Source organism: Equus quagga, chromosome 3 (assembly GCF_021613505.1).
Source record: "Equus quagga isolate Etosha38 chromosome 3, UCLA_HA_Equagga_1.0, whole genome shotgun sequence".
Classification (NCBI taxonomy): Eukaryota; Metazoa; Chordata; class Mammalia; order Perissodactyla; family Equidae; genus Equus; species Equus quagga.
Window position 1 is genome coordinate 152,937,273 of NC_060269.1, and position 16,790 is coordinate 152,954,062.

The following is a 16,790-nucleotide window of genomic DNA, read 5'->3' on the forward strand; positions in this document are numbered from 1 at the left end:
CTCAGAGAAAATCCATTTTATTAATTTGGTGTTGATCCTTTCAAATATTTTTAATGCTTTTACCAACATATATATGTTTCTATAGAAACAATTGTTTAGGAATGTTACTAATTTTTATCCTTCTGAATTCCATCATTTCTAAAAGGCCTGGCCATGTGATTGATATGCTTCAGGTTCTCTAGTTAGACAATATCATCATTCAAGAATAATGATTAGGGGCCCAGCCCCACGGACGAGTGGTTAAGTTCACGTGCTCCGCTTCGGCAGCCCAGGGTTTCACTGGTTCGGATCCGGGTGTGGACATGGCACCGCTCATCAAGCCACGCTGAGGTGGCATCCCACATGCTACAACTAGAAGGACCCACAACTAAAACTATACAACTACGTACCAGGGGACTTTGGGGAGAAAAAGGAAAAACAAAATCTTAAAAAAAAAAAAAAGAAGAATGATTATTTGGTTTCTTCTTTTACAAATTTTTTAATTTATTTCTTTTTCTTGCCTAGAGTGTTGGTCAGAATCTCCAAAACAATGTTAAATAGTTGCTGAGATAGGGAACATCCTTGTCTTATTCCTGGCTCTAATGTTTAACTATTAAGGCTACCTTTTAAAGAACAGAGTGGGTACTTAGTTTTATCAGAGGCTGCTTCAGCCTCTATTGTGATAATTATACGGTTTTACTCCTTTAATCTATTAATATAACACAAGCTGTTTACGTGCCCGTGATATTCCACTGCCAAAATGTAAGCCCCATAAAGTCAGGGGCTTCGTTTTGTTCATTAATGTATCCCCAGCGCCCAGAAAGTTTTTAAAAGAAAGTAGGAGCTCAAAAAATAATTGTAAATAGATGAATGGTAACCTGAATGGGAAATTCCCTAATGTTCAAATATCTTTGCATTCCTCAAGTAAAATTCACTTCATAAGGATGCAGTTAGGAAAAAAAAAAACAAAAACACTGCTGGATTCAATTTACTAATACTTTATTTAGGAAGTTTCCATATCAATTCACAAGCAAAATTGGCCAATAATTTAATTTTGTGCTATCCTTGTCCAGTTTTGCTCTCAAGGTTACGCTAGCCTTGCAAAGTGAGTTGAGTAGCTGCCCATCTTCTATACCCTGTGTGGTGGAACATATATTACGTTCAAAATATTTGCTGCCCCTCCCTGTGGGAGGGTTATCCATGGTCTCAGCTTTGACATCAGGCTTGGCCTTGTGATGTGCTTTGGCCAATGAGTATGAGGGAGCATTCTATGTGGCACTTTGTGGGGAGGAGCTTTAGGAGCCGTTGCTTGGTTCTGTCTTGTCTTTTCCCTCTGCCATAAGACTCAGAGTGTCCCGCAGACCCACAGTGTCCCATAGAGGCGTTGTTCCAACAGCCTGGCTCCTGGAGTGAAACCACTCAGAACAAAAACAAAGCCAAATTGCAGTAGGCATATATTGTAAGTAAGAAAGAAACTTTTTATTTTTAAAGCTGCTAAGATTTTGGAGTTATTTGCGATTGCAACATTATTCATCCTAAACTGATTGATATACTCACCTATAAATTGGTTTGGGCACAGTGCCTTTTGGGGCCTAAATCTCTGACTTCCAAATAATTTTTGCCTATGTTGATGTACCTAACCAAAGTTTCTTTTTCTTCCTAGGCCAACTTTGATCATTTATATTTTCCTAAAAGTTGTCCAGTTGATCTGGTAATCAAATGTATTAGTATAAAGTTATTCACAGAATTTTCTTATAACGTTACTTCTTCTCTAGCTGTACTTAGGACCTCTTTTTTATTATTGATGTTATCTTTGTCTTTTCCCTCTTCTTCTGGATCATATTTGCCAAAGACTTATCTTTTGGTTTTATTAGTCAGCTATATACTGTTTGTTTTGTTTTATATTTTGTTAGTTTCTGCTTTATCTTTATTATTTCCTTAATTTTTTTTTTTTTTTTTGCTGGGAAAGGTTCACCCTGAGCATCTATTGCCAATCTTCCTCTTTTTTTTTTTTTCCTCCCCAAAGCCCCAGTACATAGTTGTACATTCTAGTTGTAAGCCCTTCCAGCTCTTCTATGTGGGATGCCACCACAGCATGGCTACTGACAGACAGGTGGTGTAGTTCCACACCCAGAAACTGAACCCAGGCCGCTGAAGCAGAGCATGCTGAGTTTTAACCACTAGGCCATTGGGGCTGGCTCTTACTTCCTTAAACTTAATTTGCACTTACTTTGTTCTGTTTTTTCACTACCTTCTTATGTTGAAAGCTTATTTCTTATATTTTCCAACTTTTCTTTTGTATAATATATGCATTTAATGCTACAAATTTTTCTCTGAAAATCTATATCTCACTGGTGTTAATATGTAGCACCATAATTGTTAAACAATTCTAAATTGTATTATAATTTCTATTTTAATTTTTCCCTTGACCCGTGGATTACTTAGAAGTATAGTTTTAAACTTTCACATGTATGGATTATTTTTTGTTTTCCTTTTATGGTTGACTTCTATTTAATTACACTGCTGTCACTAGATGCGATCTGTCTGCTATAAATATTTTTTAAATTTGTAGCAACTGCATTTCTGGCATAGGAAATAGTCAACTGTGGTGAATATTCCACACACCTTTGGAAAAAAGTGTATTCTCTATTGGTGTAAAGTTCTGTATATATCTGTTAGATTTAATTTGTCTGTTTTATCATTCAAATACTCTGTGGCCTTATTCTTCTTTACCAGCTTGATCTCTCAGTTCCTGAAAGAGGTATACTACAGGCTCCCCTGAGGAGTACTTCACCACTTTCATTATTGTAGTTCCATTTAATTTTGCTTCATAAATGCAATGCTCTATTTTTGGTGCACACTGCCCTCTTTGTTGTTTTTTACAGTTTTTTCACTTTGAATTACTTTGTCTGATATTAATACTGTCAAATCAATTTTCTTTTTTCTTAGTATTTGCCTGGTATATCTTCTTTCATTTAATTATTTTCAATCTACCTGTGTCATCTTGTTTCAAAATTGGATTTTTAACATCTAAATGGACAGTGTCTCTCCGCTGAGCTCTTTTTCTTCCACTGATCTCATAATCTTCAGGACCTGCCTAGGCTCCTTCTCTACCCAGTCCCTCCAGGCCACTTTTCCACTGCCATGCTTCAATTATATTGGAAATGCAATGGAAACAACAACAGTAACACCAATAATGGCCGCTGTCATTTACAGAGCTCTTCATTATGTGCCAGGTACTGTTCTAAGTGCATCACATACATAAATTCATTTAATTCTCACAATAACTCTGAAGTCGAGTCCTAGTACTCCCATTACACAAGACGAGAGAACTGAGGCCCACAGCCAGCAGCAGCATCAGGATTTAAACCCAGTGTGGCTCCTGAGTTCACGCTCTTATATGTCCTATTGCCGCTCAAATCTCCACCCCTAGCTGTCTTCCAACTTCCCACTTATTTCATAGATTTGAGACTCACCTTTTCTGCATGATCTCTAATTATTCAAGTTTCCCAAGGCATTAAATTCCATTGATAAGACTGATGACTCCCAAATTTATGCTTCCAGGCCCAACCACTTTTCTGCATTCCATATTCATTTACCCCAACTGTCTACACAGTATCTCCACTTGGAAATTGAAGAAGCACCTCAAAAATCTCAGGTCCAACGCAGAAGTCTTGTTATTGCCCCCTTATCCACATCTCTCCACCCTATTCCTTACCATCCCCACAATGCCACGATCATCCCCTAGTCGCCCAAGCAAAAAACCTGAGGTCGGTTTTGGGTCCTTTCTCACCCTTCCATGCTCTCCCCATGGAGACACAGTCACTCTCTCTCAGGTTTCTTGGAACCCCAGCTGCTTCTTCTCAGCTTTTTCTTGGTTCCTTCTATCTCCCCAAACTCAAGTTAGGGTTTACCTCAACTCATCTTTCAGGTCTCAGCTTTGCCAGCCATGCTGACCTCTGGCTGAATTAGGCCCACACATGGCCTCTCACCTCTTCCACCACACCAGCATCACATCCCACTCCAGTCTGTCAGCTACCAGAGGCATGCACACCTTTCCCACCGCTGCTCTGTGATCTGAAGGTCCTCGCAGTCTTGTACCTTACGTCTCCTTCACCTTCTTTTGAACGACGAGTCTATTGGAGCGGGACACATTAGCCTGAAAGAATCTCAGTTAATGCTGATCTTAGATATTTATAGAGATCAGTCATCTAAAAGAAGTGGCTTTTTAAAAGGCAAACATAGCCACGCCAGATTTAGTACTTATTCTTGGGGAAATGACCTCAAGCTTTTTAGAGAGCAAGACAGTAAGTAGCTACATAACGACAATCACAAATGTAGTTACAAAACAATTCTTAAAACCCTACTTCCTAATGTCGATGGCTATTTGTGGCTTATGATAACATTTCCAGCGAAAGCATCATACAGAGATTCTAAAACTGTTGTATCTCAACCAGCTCAGACAGAAGCCAAGATGACTCTGGGAAACTGACAGAAACCTACAGACTGGTTCTAAAATGTATAAGGAAATACAAAGGGCCTGAAATAACCAAAGCAATCCTCAATATACACAGAGCTGAGGCTGTACTACCGGGTCTCAAAACGCACTGCAGAGTAAGAGCCATTACGACACAAGGCGCTGACCCAATGACAGACACAGAGACCAACGGAACAGAAGACAGAGGCCAGAAACAAACCCGCAAATATATGATTACCTGATAACGGTGCTGCTTCACTTCAGTGGGGGAAGGATCATCTTTTCAATAAATGGACCTGGGTCGACAGGATCTCATGTGGGAGAAAATGAATCTTGTCCCCTAACTCACATCATACACAGAAATCAGTTCCAGATGATCAGAGATTTCAAGTGGAAGATAAAACAGTAATGGTTCTACCTTCATGGTCTTGGGAAGGGAACTGCCTGCTCTAAAAGGACATAAAAAGCATTACCAGAAAGGAAAAAAATGACAAATTCAATGACATGCAGATTAAGAACTTTTGGTCATGCAGGGGGCTGGCCCTGTGGCCGAGCGGTTAAGTTCGCACGCTCCGCTGCAGGCGGCCCAGTGTTTCGTTGGTTCGAATCCTGGGCGCGAACATGACACTGCTCATCAAACCACGCTGAGGCAGCGTCCCACATGCCACAACTAGAAGGACCCACAACGAAGAATATACAACTATGTACCGGGGGGCTTTGGGGAGAAAAAGGAAAAAATAAAATCTTTAAAAAAAAAAAAAAAAGAACTTTTGGTCATGCAAAGACAGCACTAAGAGCATGAACCAGGAAGCTGCAGAGGGGTTTACTTGCAGACATAAATCCAACACAACAATCACTTGCAGAAAATTTGCTACAAATCAATAAGGAAAGGCAGATGATCCAACAGGAAAATGTGCAGAAGTCTTGTACAGACGCTTCCCAAACGGAACAGTCAAACAGCCAAACACATGAGCAGGAGCTCAGCTCACTAGTAATCATGAAGCTGCAAACTAAAACCACAAGCAATGCCCCTCACACCTATTCAATGACTAAAACGAAAACACCATATAAAGTGCCGAGAGGACGTGGACTACCCAGAATTCTCATACACTGCTGGTGGGCGTATATATTCTAAAATTATTTTGGAAAACTGGCAGTATTTACCACAGCTCCATATACACAAACTCTATGACCAGCCTATCACAAGAGAAATGTGTCCGGATAGCTACCGAAAGTCCTGCGCGAGCATCTTACGGCAGCACCATCTGTAAGAGCCTAGAGTCAAAACCCACTCAATGCCATCAACAGCAGAATGGAGAGGTCACCAGTGAGGCACTGATACAGTGGACAGTACAAGGCAACGGGAAGGAACAGTTGTTGATACACACGACATGTACAAAACTCACAAACCTAACGTTAAATGAAAGCCAGGCACTGAAGAGTATATATTACACGAATTCATTTGTTGAAAATTCAAATACAGGCAAAACTAACTGATGGTGTCAGACCCAGGCCAGTGGTCAGCTTTAGGGGGTACAAGGAGGTTTCTGGGTCCTGGCAATACAGGTGTGTTCACTTTGTGAAAATTCCTCAAGCCAATTTTGATGGTGTGTGTGCACTTTCAGTGTATGTTATTCTTCAATAAGAAGTCTTTACGCCTGGAAGAACAACTGTAATAAAAATGCATGTCAAGTGTCTGAACAGCATCATGGGCCAGCCCAGTGGAACAGCAGTTACGCTCGCACGTTCCGCTTTGGCAGCCCCAGGGTTTACTGGTTCAGATCCCGGGTGCGGACCTACACACCACTCGTCCAGCTGTGGTAGGCGTCCCACGTATAAAGTAGAGGAAGATGGGCATGGATATTAGCTCAGGGCTAATCGGCCTCAAAAAAAAAAAAGTATCATGAAACATTAAAACAGAAGAAAAGAGCAGCCTTTCTAAAATAGTGTCATTTAATTAAACTGTAACTCTGTATAATGAAATAAACAGCATATTCCCTAAGTAGACGTCTGATATCTACATTCCTTTCTAGATGTGTTGTCTACATTTTATACATTCAAATAGGCCAACATTGGGTTTTGGGGACTTGTCATTAGAAAAAAATGGGGACTGTCCTAAGTGAGGGCTGTCCCATGCTGCGTGTCCTGGCTGCCCTGTTGGTGGGGGTGGGGAGCTGTGCATCTGTGCTTCCGCATTTCCCCAGCGCCTGGGAAAGCGGCTGGCACACACAGATCTGCTGAGGACTGATAGTGATGTGCCCTGGAAGAGCATCAGTCTAAGAACAAGGGACCAGTCAGGAGCAAAGCTGGCAGAAAGGGCTGAGTGCACACCAGGCACCGGCAGAGGCTCCGGCTTCCTGACCTCCTCCTTCTGGCCACCAGCAGGACACAGGTGGGGGGCCGGGCCAAACCCAGCCTCCCCAAATTCCAGCCATTTCTCCACAGTGAGTTCTTAAAGATAAATCACTCTGGCGTCAGTGAATTGGAGCTCGATTAATGTGAACTAACTCAAAGGGATGCCTTTTTACAGCTGGGGAAACATCAAATTATATCAGGGTCGTCGTATTTGGCTGCTCTTAAAATACTTATATGGAAGCTTTCCACCATCACAGAAGAGGGACAAGTGACGGTCACATAGATTTGCTTTTAGTGGTAGGAACACACTGAGCGCCGACACGCCTGAGCTGAAGCTACACCACAACCAGATGGGGCCTCAGCCAACTCCAAGCTCCTGTCCGCATCCCTGGGCCTGCAGGAACCACACACAAAGACATCTGCTTTGAGGAAACATGATGACAACACCAACACACCATGTGGTGAGCAAGCACGTGGGCTGCTGCTGGGCCAAAAGGCCAGATTCCCCACCCCTCTGACCAACCGCAAGGCCTCGGTACCTCGGCAGACAACCTGCAGACCAGAAGCCACCTGCTCACATGGCTGTAGCGAGGACTGCATGCATTAAAGTGTGTGAAGTGCCAAGGAGAGCGCCTGATCCTGGCCTGTGCTCAGGCAGTACCACCACCATCGCCAGCATCACCCAAAGCCTCTCCTATTCCAAGGAAATGCACTTAATAACATCCAACTATGCCTCTGATGTTTCTCTATATGGTACTGGACAAGCCAGGAATCCCACCTGGGAAGGTACGCTCCCCAAATTCCCTCCCAGACTGCTCCATGCACCCAATACTGAGCCAGGTACTGGGGGCACCAGGGACAGGCTGGGGGTGAGGACCAAGTCTGGGCTGGGAGGGCAGTTTTACCCTCTAGCTAATGGGAAATCACTGAAGTTCTTTGTGTAAGGAAGTGTCATAACTCGAGTTTTGTTCTGAATTTTACAGATCATATCCCACAATTATAGTGAAAAAAATTGCATCACAAGAATTCTGCGTCTGGCCATGATGGAGTAACTGGGACCAGACTTCTCCACCCGCCATATATTACTAGAAAACCTGGCAAAACAGATGAAGCAACAGTTTTCAGAAATTGGACCACAGTCACCACAAGACTGATTCCTGATGGAAAGAAACCAATGAGGTGACCCCTAAGATCACCTGGCCATCTGCCAGGAGGCCCTTTATAAACTGCAGCAAAGGGAGGGGGAGCCCAAGTAGATTCCAGCTCTTCCATCTTCCACTGAGTTGAAGAGACAGAGATTAGAACTGGGGAAGGCTGAGGTGGCTGGAATTCGCAGGTGCCAGGACAGCATTAGTGGAAGACGAGCTCCAGAGATCTCAGGGGAGACCCCTTGAGTCTGTTGCTGAATTCTAAGTTGTGCGTGCACAGAGTGAAACCCCATGAGGCTACACAAAGAACAGCTGGGAAGCTGCAGGCTGAACAGTTTCCAGAACTCATACAGGATTGCGAGATTTTCCAGTCCCAACTGGCTCTTGTTGAACACCTGGCCTTCAAAGCAGACCCTACAAGTGTTAGGCTTAAACAGTGGGCTAAACTAGCCTACAGTAAAAACTATTATACTGAACTGGAAATCAACAATTCAAAGACATTTATGCGCCCCTATGTTCACTGCAGCATTGCTCACAATAGCCAAGAAAAAACCCAAGTGCTCATCAACTGAAGAATGGATAAAGAAGATGTGGTATATATATATACACAATGGAATACTACTCAGCCATAAAAAGACAAAATCGTCCCATTTGCACACACATGGATGGAACTTGAGGGTATTATGTTAGGTGAGATAAGCCAGACAGAGAAAGACAAACCCATATGATTTCACTCACATGTGGAATATAAACAAACACATGGACAAAGAGAACAGTTCAGTGGTTACCAGAGGGGAAGGGGGCTGGGGTGGGCATAAGGGGTAAAGGGGCGCATATATATGGTGACTGACAAATATAATGTACAAGTGAAATTTCACAAGGTTACAAACTATTATGACATCAATAAAAAAAAAAACTTTACTTACTACTTTTTACTACTTTCTCCTAAAAAAAAAGAGTCTAAAAACAAGCCTCAAAGGGATCAAGCCAATCCACAAGCAGCTTAACTATTAAAAACAAACCTCTAGACTCTTCAAAGGAAGCCAACAAAACTAGCACCCAGTCGAAAATCACTAGATATGGGAAGATGCAGAAAAATGTGATCCATAACCAGGAGAAAAATCAGTCACCAGAATGGAACCAGGAATGACAGTGATGGTAAGTTAGCAGACAAGGACTTGAGGACACCTAGAGATGCTGTAAACATGCTCAAGAGTTTCAAGGAAAGCATGAACACAATGAGGAGAGAAGTGAAGGATTACAAAACAGCCAAAAGGAATTGCTAGAGATAAAAAATACAATCTCTGAAATGAATGGTTCACAGGATGGAATTAATAGCATATTAGACACTGCAGAAGAACAATGAACTTAAAGACAGAGCAAAAGAAACTGATACATGAAGCATATGAAGAAAATAAAGAACCAAAATGAATAAGTCTCAATGGCCTGTAGGGAAAACACAAGTGGTCTAATGTATGTATTTGCAATTAAAGTCCCCAAAGCAGGGGAGCGGTATAAACTGTCTGACTCTCAACAAACCCCAAATGGCATATACACAAAGAAAACCAACCCAAGACTCATCATAATTACCTTGCTGAAAACCAGCGATACAGAGAAAATCCTAAAAGCTTTCTTCTAAATTGTATGCCCAGAGGCGTACACTTCATCTGCTTAGAGTTTATCCAGCTTGCGGTTCAGGGGAGCTTTTCCTAATCTGCACAAAACCTACTCAGGTAGAGCCCTTGAGAAAAGCCACTGAGTGCTCCTCAACCTCAGGGTCTCCTTCTAGACCTTTCCTCTAAATTATTTTGGCCAATAAGATTTTCAACACACTCTAATACTTTCTCTCAGCAACTTTATACACATTCTCCTGAGAGAGAATCCATTAAAATTTTCAGGCCATTTTGAAAGTCCTTGGGTAAAAGGCTTCAAATATTTAAAACAATATTAATTACTTTAGTAAGCTCTTTATTAAAGTATAACACATATAGAAAAGCGCACCAATCATCAGTGTATTACTCGCTGGGCTCTCACAAGTGAACACATCCCTGGGGCCAGCTCCTAGATCAAGAGGCAGGACATGGGCAGCCCCGGGAGCCGCACAGCGCGGCTGCTCCCCGATGGGACACATGGCTCACGAGAACAGTCCTCACGTTGTTCTCCATGCTACAGTTTCGTCAGAGAGGCCTGTTCCCCCAAGAATCAAACTAACCAATTCCCTTGAAGTGGACGGATACACACCGACTCCCAGGCAGGGTCTCTGGGTGAGGATGAGGAACGGCCACAGGAGGGGCACAAAGGGACCTCCACTGTGACTTTAACGCTTTAGAAAAAACGTCTGAAGCAAACACGCCCAATGTTAACACCGTCACTGCTGGGAGGTCGGTATGTGGCCACTGGTTTTATTACCTTTGAACTTCTGTTTGCTTGAAAAAAATTTCTCAATATAAATAATTACTAATAAAATCTCTCTCCAAACATCTCGTAGAACTGGAAAGAAATAAGCACAGTGGAAGGCATCTTGGCAGAAATAAAGTCTCCTTCCTTCCAAAAACTCAAATCTACAGTCTAACTAGTGTTTACAAATACTTAGAACTGCGTACCCTATAAATACACTGCTATTCTGGGGATAATTTTTAAGTTCAAAAGCAAACCATAAAGAATGTGATACATTAAACCCAACTAAAGAGTTCTGGTTAAAACCACTCCTCTCACATCACCTATTACAAATTAACATTCTACTGCTACTATTTAGCAAACATTTTCCAAAAATGTGCAATTAGGCCGCACTGTTTTTCTGATGAGGAAAATATGAACTCACCAAAATTCTGTACAATTACCTATGGCACTGCTCTAAAACCTTTACATTTAACTTTCTCTTTCATAATTTTATACCATGCAAATAGCGTGGCTCCTACCTGCTGCCCACCTGCCAGAACTGCTCTCTCTATAAACATCTGGGGTGATGTTCACCTATTTCTGGGATATTGAATTCGGGTTGATTTTATTTTTAACTACTTTCTGTTTTACTTTTCTTATTACTTAAATTATTTATAATGCATATGTATAATTTTACCAGAAAGGTCATGTTCCTCAAATATTAAATAAATAAAATAAAGTGGCTATTAAAGGTTCAGTGACTTGGTTCAGGGTTCAGGGTTCAGGTTCAGGGAACACCTGGTTTCAGAGCAGGTCCATCTGCTCTGGCCGCACCCCTGCTGTCACCCTCTGTTCCTGAGGCACAAGGTGCAGACTCATTGCCCTAGTGTCCTATTGTGAGACTATTCCAGACTTATTCAGCTATTCCCCTGCTGATGGACATCCGGGCCTGCCTACCAGGGTGGTCATTAAGATGGAAAAGGAACAGAGCATGCTGTGACAGGCACAGGGGCTGGTACACAGCACATGCTCTCTGCGAGGAGCGGTGGCCTCCACGGTCACCACTGTCAACGGCTCCAGCTGGGCCTCCTCACCAGGCTCTTCTAGCCCCTGAGCCTCACTCAGAAAATGCCAGGGGATAAAGGTCTGAATTGCTTAGTTGTGGTCAGAAATCCTTCTGTAGAAGATTTGCAAATCTATCTGATAAAGAATTAATATCCAAAATATACAAGGAACTCATATAATTCAATAACAGAAAACTAACTAACCAAATTAAAAATGAGCAAAGGACCTGAATAGATATTTTCCCAAAGAAGACATACAAATAGCCAACAGGTACATGATAAGATGTTCAACATCCCGAAACATCAAGGAAATACAAATGAAAACCACAACGAGATACTACCTCACACCTGTTAGAATGGCTATTATCAAAGAGACGAGATAACAAGTGTTGGCAAGGATGCAGAGGAAAGGGAACCCTGTGCACTATTGGTGGGAATGTAAATTGGCACAGCCACTGTGTATAACAGTATGGAGGTTCCTCAAAAAATTAAAAATAGAACTGCCATATGATCCAGCAATTCCACTTCAGGTATTTATCCAAATTGAAATCAGGATCCCAAAAGATATCTGTATCCCCATGTTCAATGCAGCATTATTCACAATAGCCAAGATATGGAAACAACTTAAGTGTCTGTTGAGAGGTGAGTGGACAAAGAAGTTGTAGCATATACAAACAATGGAATATTATACAGTCTTTAAAAAGAAGGAAATCCTGCCTTCGTGACACTGTGGGTAAATCTGGAGGACATCATGCTGGGTGGAATAAGCCAGGTACAGAAAATCAAACACTGCATGGTCTCACTTCTATGTGGAATCTAAAATAGACAAATTCATAGAAGCAGAGAGTAGAATGGTGGTTACCAGGGGCTGGCGGGAGGAGGACATGGGGAGATGTTTGTCAAGGTATACAAAGTTTCAGTTACAGATGAATGAGCCCTGAGGATCTAAGGTTCAGCATGCGACCATAGTTAATAATACTGTATTGTATACTTGAATTTTGCTAAGAGAGTAGATCTTAAGTGTTCTCACCACAAAAAAAAGGTAACTATGTGAGGTGATGGGATGTGCTAACTAGCCTGATGATGGTGATCATTTCACACTGTACACATACATCAAAGAAAAAAAGGAAGAAAAGAACTCCTCATGCAGGAAGTAGTTACTGGTAACAGAAGTGAGGCAGAATGCACACAGGCCAGGGACTGAGCGCCATCAAGAACACCTGACCTTAGCCATAATTCCTTTCTTTTTGATGGTATCTTTCACAAGGCCCAAGTTTTATGATATAGTCTTAGTGATTTAAGAATAATTGGCATAAAAAGACATATTTGGTTGCATTCCACTTTGATTACAATTCCTCAATGATACTAACCTGCTAGCACAACCTCTGAGCTACCAGCTGGCCAGTCTCCACTGGACCCACATCTGCCCGTTACTGAGCTCCCGGGACTGAGCTGGGTTGGGCAAAGCCCCAGAGTTTACAAAGCCTAGGTCAGTGTTCCCCAGGCCCGATAAAACCCAGCACAGCTCCACAGGCTCTGGTGGCCAGGGCTCCTCAGCTGCCACGTGACAAGGAGCTCCATGCATGGCCTTCTTTGTCACTTCCTAGCCCAGTAAGCTCGTTTGCTCGTTTTTTGAGAGGGTTTCACTACAGAGGAGAAACTTTGACAGCCACTACCCTAACCCAGGTCTTATTCCCATGCTGTGGCCGATGTCTGCACACACTGTAAATACCTTAATTCAATCATTCATTCAACAAATCCTTCTTGTGCCCTCTGCTGTGCAGGGCACTGAGGACAACCTTGAAGCTGCCCCATGGAGATCACGTTCTAGTGGATGCGGGGAGCACACAAAACCGGTGACATAGATAAATAATTTAAATGGCAGGACCTTGTCATGAGTGTTGGAGGGAAATGAAGGAGGGCTGATATTCAGAATAAGGGCCAGGGTCAGTGCAGGCTTCTCTGAGGGGCTGGCACAATGGGGAGGGCACACCGGCAGTGGGCCAGCACTGTGTGAGACCCCTGGAGACCCCACGTGCCTGAGGGGCCGTGGGAGACCAGCATGGGAGGACAGCACTGGGGTGCTAACACACCCCCAGACAGCTGTAAGCAGGCAGTGAGTGGGGCCCGGGTTAGGGGTTAGGTGGGGAGCAAACCACAAAGGGGCAGGAGTTTAGATGAAGGGAGTGAGGGGAGAGGTGCAGCCTCGTGGGCCCGGGAGGTGGACACTGAGCAAGGTCACGGACACGGATACAGGTGTGTCCCCACAGGGACGGGAGACTCTAGGACCAGCATGCTTGGGGGAAAGCCGAGACCAAGGTCGCACAAGTTAAGTTGGAGCATTTATGAAGCAGCCAAAGAAGTGTCCCATGAATGCATCACAGACCCAGAAGCAAGAGCCAGGCTCCTCCGCTGACTTTCTCCACAGTCACTGCCCAGTGAGTGCCTGTGGATGTGGGCGTTCATGCGAATGCTCCCTGACACTCCCAACTTCTCAACTGCAAAAGATGTATCTAGCAACGGCAGGAGGCATCCTAGCCTTTCAAGGATGTGTGAGTCAGGTGGGAGCGGGAATCCTGGCAAAGCTGCTTAGTACAGAGTTTAAAAAAAAAGGAAGAAAATATGAGAATAAATTTTTATTACCATAAAGCTGTATTATGCAAAACCCCAGAAGCAGGGGCTGGTCTGGCAGCCTAGTTGTTAAGTTTGCATGGTCCGCTTTCGCAGCCAGGGTTCAGGAGTTCAGGTCCTGGGTGCAGACCTACACACCACTCATCAAGTCATGCTGTGGGGCGTCCCACACACAGAAACGGAGGAAGACTGGCACCTATGTCAGCTCTGCAACAATCTTCCTCAAGCAAAAAGAGGAAAACTGGCAACAGTTGGTAGCTCAGGGTCAATCTTCCTCACCAAACAAAACAAAAACAAAAACCCAGAAGCAGGGGCCGGCCCCGTGGCCAGGTGGTTAAGTTTGTGCCCTCTGCTTTAGGGGCCCAGGGTTTCACTGGTTCAGATCCTGGGCATGGACATGGCACAGCTCATCAGGCCATGCTGAGGCGGCGTCCCACATGCCACAACTAGAAGGATCCACAACTAAAAATACACAACTATGTACTGGGGGGCTTTGGGAGAAAAAGGAAAAATAAAATCTTAAAAAAAAACAGAAGCAGAGAATTGGAAGGCTCTCTCCCACCAACATTGGAAGGTCTTCCTTCCTACCAATCTCCCGCCACAATCTCCTCACACTTCTGTTTGAATGCTGTGGGTACTTTGTGTGAATACGTGTTTGAATAATTTCCCACAGGCATATCATTACACTTTTAAGCCTCACTATACTGCTAGAAACCTCACCCCCGGGTCCTGGTTTGCCCTCCACAGAGACTGACCTCTACCCCTTCCTTCACAGGGTGCTCTTTGGCTACAGGGAGCAGTCATTACGGCCCCTCTCCTTCTGGGAAAGTGAAAAAACACACTTCAAGTTGACAAAGATTGCAAAAATAGCATTGTCCAACTTCCTTAAAATAAAGCCACAAAACTATACGGTGAGAAAATACATAATAAAAGGATACTATTCGAAATGGAATACAACAGTTAAATGCGCCCAAGTTAGCTCACTGACAAGGTTAACCAAGCACAAAGTATTTCTGAGTGAGTGATTTATTAGTCACCAAAGCCAGGCTGGATGGCCAGGTGGAGATCAGCCCAACTTGTGAACAGGTGCTTTCCAAAGCCGGCTCCTGAGTCACTGCCCAGAGCTCAGGATGCCTTTTTCCCATAGAAACTCTGTGCTGCTGGAGTGCCAGGCCCCCTCGGAGCCTGACCCCCTGCTCCACACGGAATATAAAACCATCTGTGTGGAAATACATTCTGAGCTTCCTCCTGATCCTCTCACCAGTGCCATCACTGCTGGGGAGGAAGGCAAGAAGGGGTCTCCTCTTTCCGCCGGAGGCATTCAGGAAGCCGGGTGTCAGACTGGAGGGTCAGGGCTGGAGCTGGGACTCTCGGGTAAGACAGGGTGGGACACGAGCACCGGGAGCCTCGGCGGCCAGGGGGCTTCCCTGCGATGGCTCTGGAGTCAGGCAGACCTCCCAGTCTGAATCCAGCCTCTCAGCCTGGTGCCTAATGACCCTGGCCAATTTACTCTCTTTCTGCCTTGGCGTCTTTATCTGCGAAGACGGCAGAATATAATACATACCTCCTAGAACTAACATGCAAGTTAAATAAGACAACTTTTCTTCATATAATCAGAAAAGAAATTGAAGGTGGAAAATAAGAAAAGCATGAAAAAACCTAAAGAAAGCACATGTAAGCTGTCTGGTGCAGTTTCTGAAATCCAGGGCGTGCTCAGGAAACAATGACTTCTTCCCTTCCCCCCTCTGCCACCACGGGACTCTCAGGACGAAGGGGCCTGTCCCCAGTGGCGCCCAGGTCTGAAGGAGAGAAGAGAAGGAGGGACTAGCGGGGCGGAAAGCCCCTGCAGGGGAAGGGGAACCCCCGCCACCAGCCAGGACACCACTTCCTTAGACAGACACACAGGCTGAGTCAGGGACTTCCCACACCTGGGAAGCTCCGTTTCTTAAAAAATTATAAAATGGACTATATAATAAAACTCTTTGGGTTCCTGCATCTATTGCTGACAGAAAAAAATTTTATAGATGAATAAGGCTTAATATTTATGATTAAATTGATCATATTAAATAAACTTCTCAAATTTATAAATTTCCTGCAGAAATGAATGTCTTCTACCAGAAGAGATAAATTAGACCACAGTAGAAAGGGTAAGCGTGAATAGGATATTATAAAAACCACTCACTTTTATCCTGGATTTGGTTACAAGTCCTATTTCTTTTCATTAAGGAAGTTTTTCCCACTTCCAGCTTAAGAGTGATTAAATGACATGATTATCATTGTACATAAAACAGGTAACATAATTCCTTTTACTAAAAAAAATAAATCTCCAAACACAAACTTGAGGATCTCTCTGGTCTCAGCTTCAGGTGTCAGCACATTTGTAATTCAAGACGTGCTCTTCCCACACTTCCCACGGACAGACGGACTGCGGGGCGGATGGACTGCGGGGCGGAGGGCCCCGGCTCCACCTGCCCCCGTTCACAAGAACCCTCCCTAAGGCCCATGACCAAAGACGGCCGTTGTAGGATAACAGAAAGTGTCGAGGAAACCACACTTATAAAGTAAGAGGGCGACCCTGAACCCCGTCACTTGTCCCCCCGTCAGTTTTTGCTGTCATCTGTACTTCAGACCCACAGCCAGCATATAAATGAAAATACAGCCAATACTTTTTGATAAATTATAAAATTGAACTCTCAAAAAAACAAAAATAAATTAATTGGAAACGTAAAACAAAACAAAATAAAACTTGTGAGCATA

At 43.6% G+C, this 16,790-nt stretch overlaps 1 protein-coding gene across 5 annotated transcripts in view; it reads right to left on the minus strand.

Moving 5' to 3' along the window:
- The window catches only part of RGS12 (regulator of G protein signaling 12), a 132,100-nt gene that overhangs the window by 37,507 nt on the left and 77,803 nt on the right, over positions 1-16,790 (minus strand). The gene's annotated exons all lie outside the window — the stretch shown is intronic.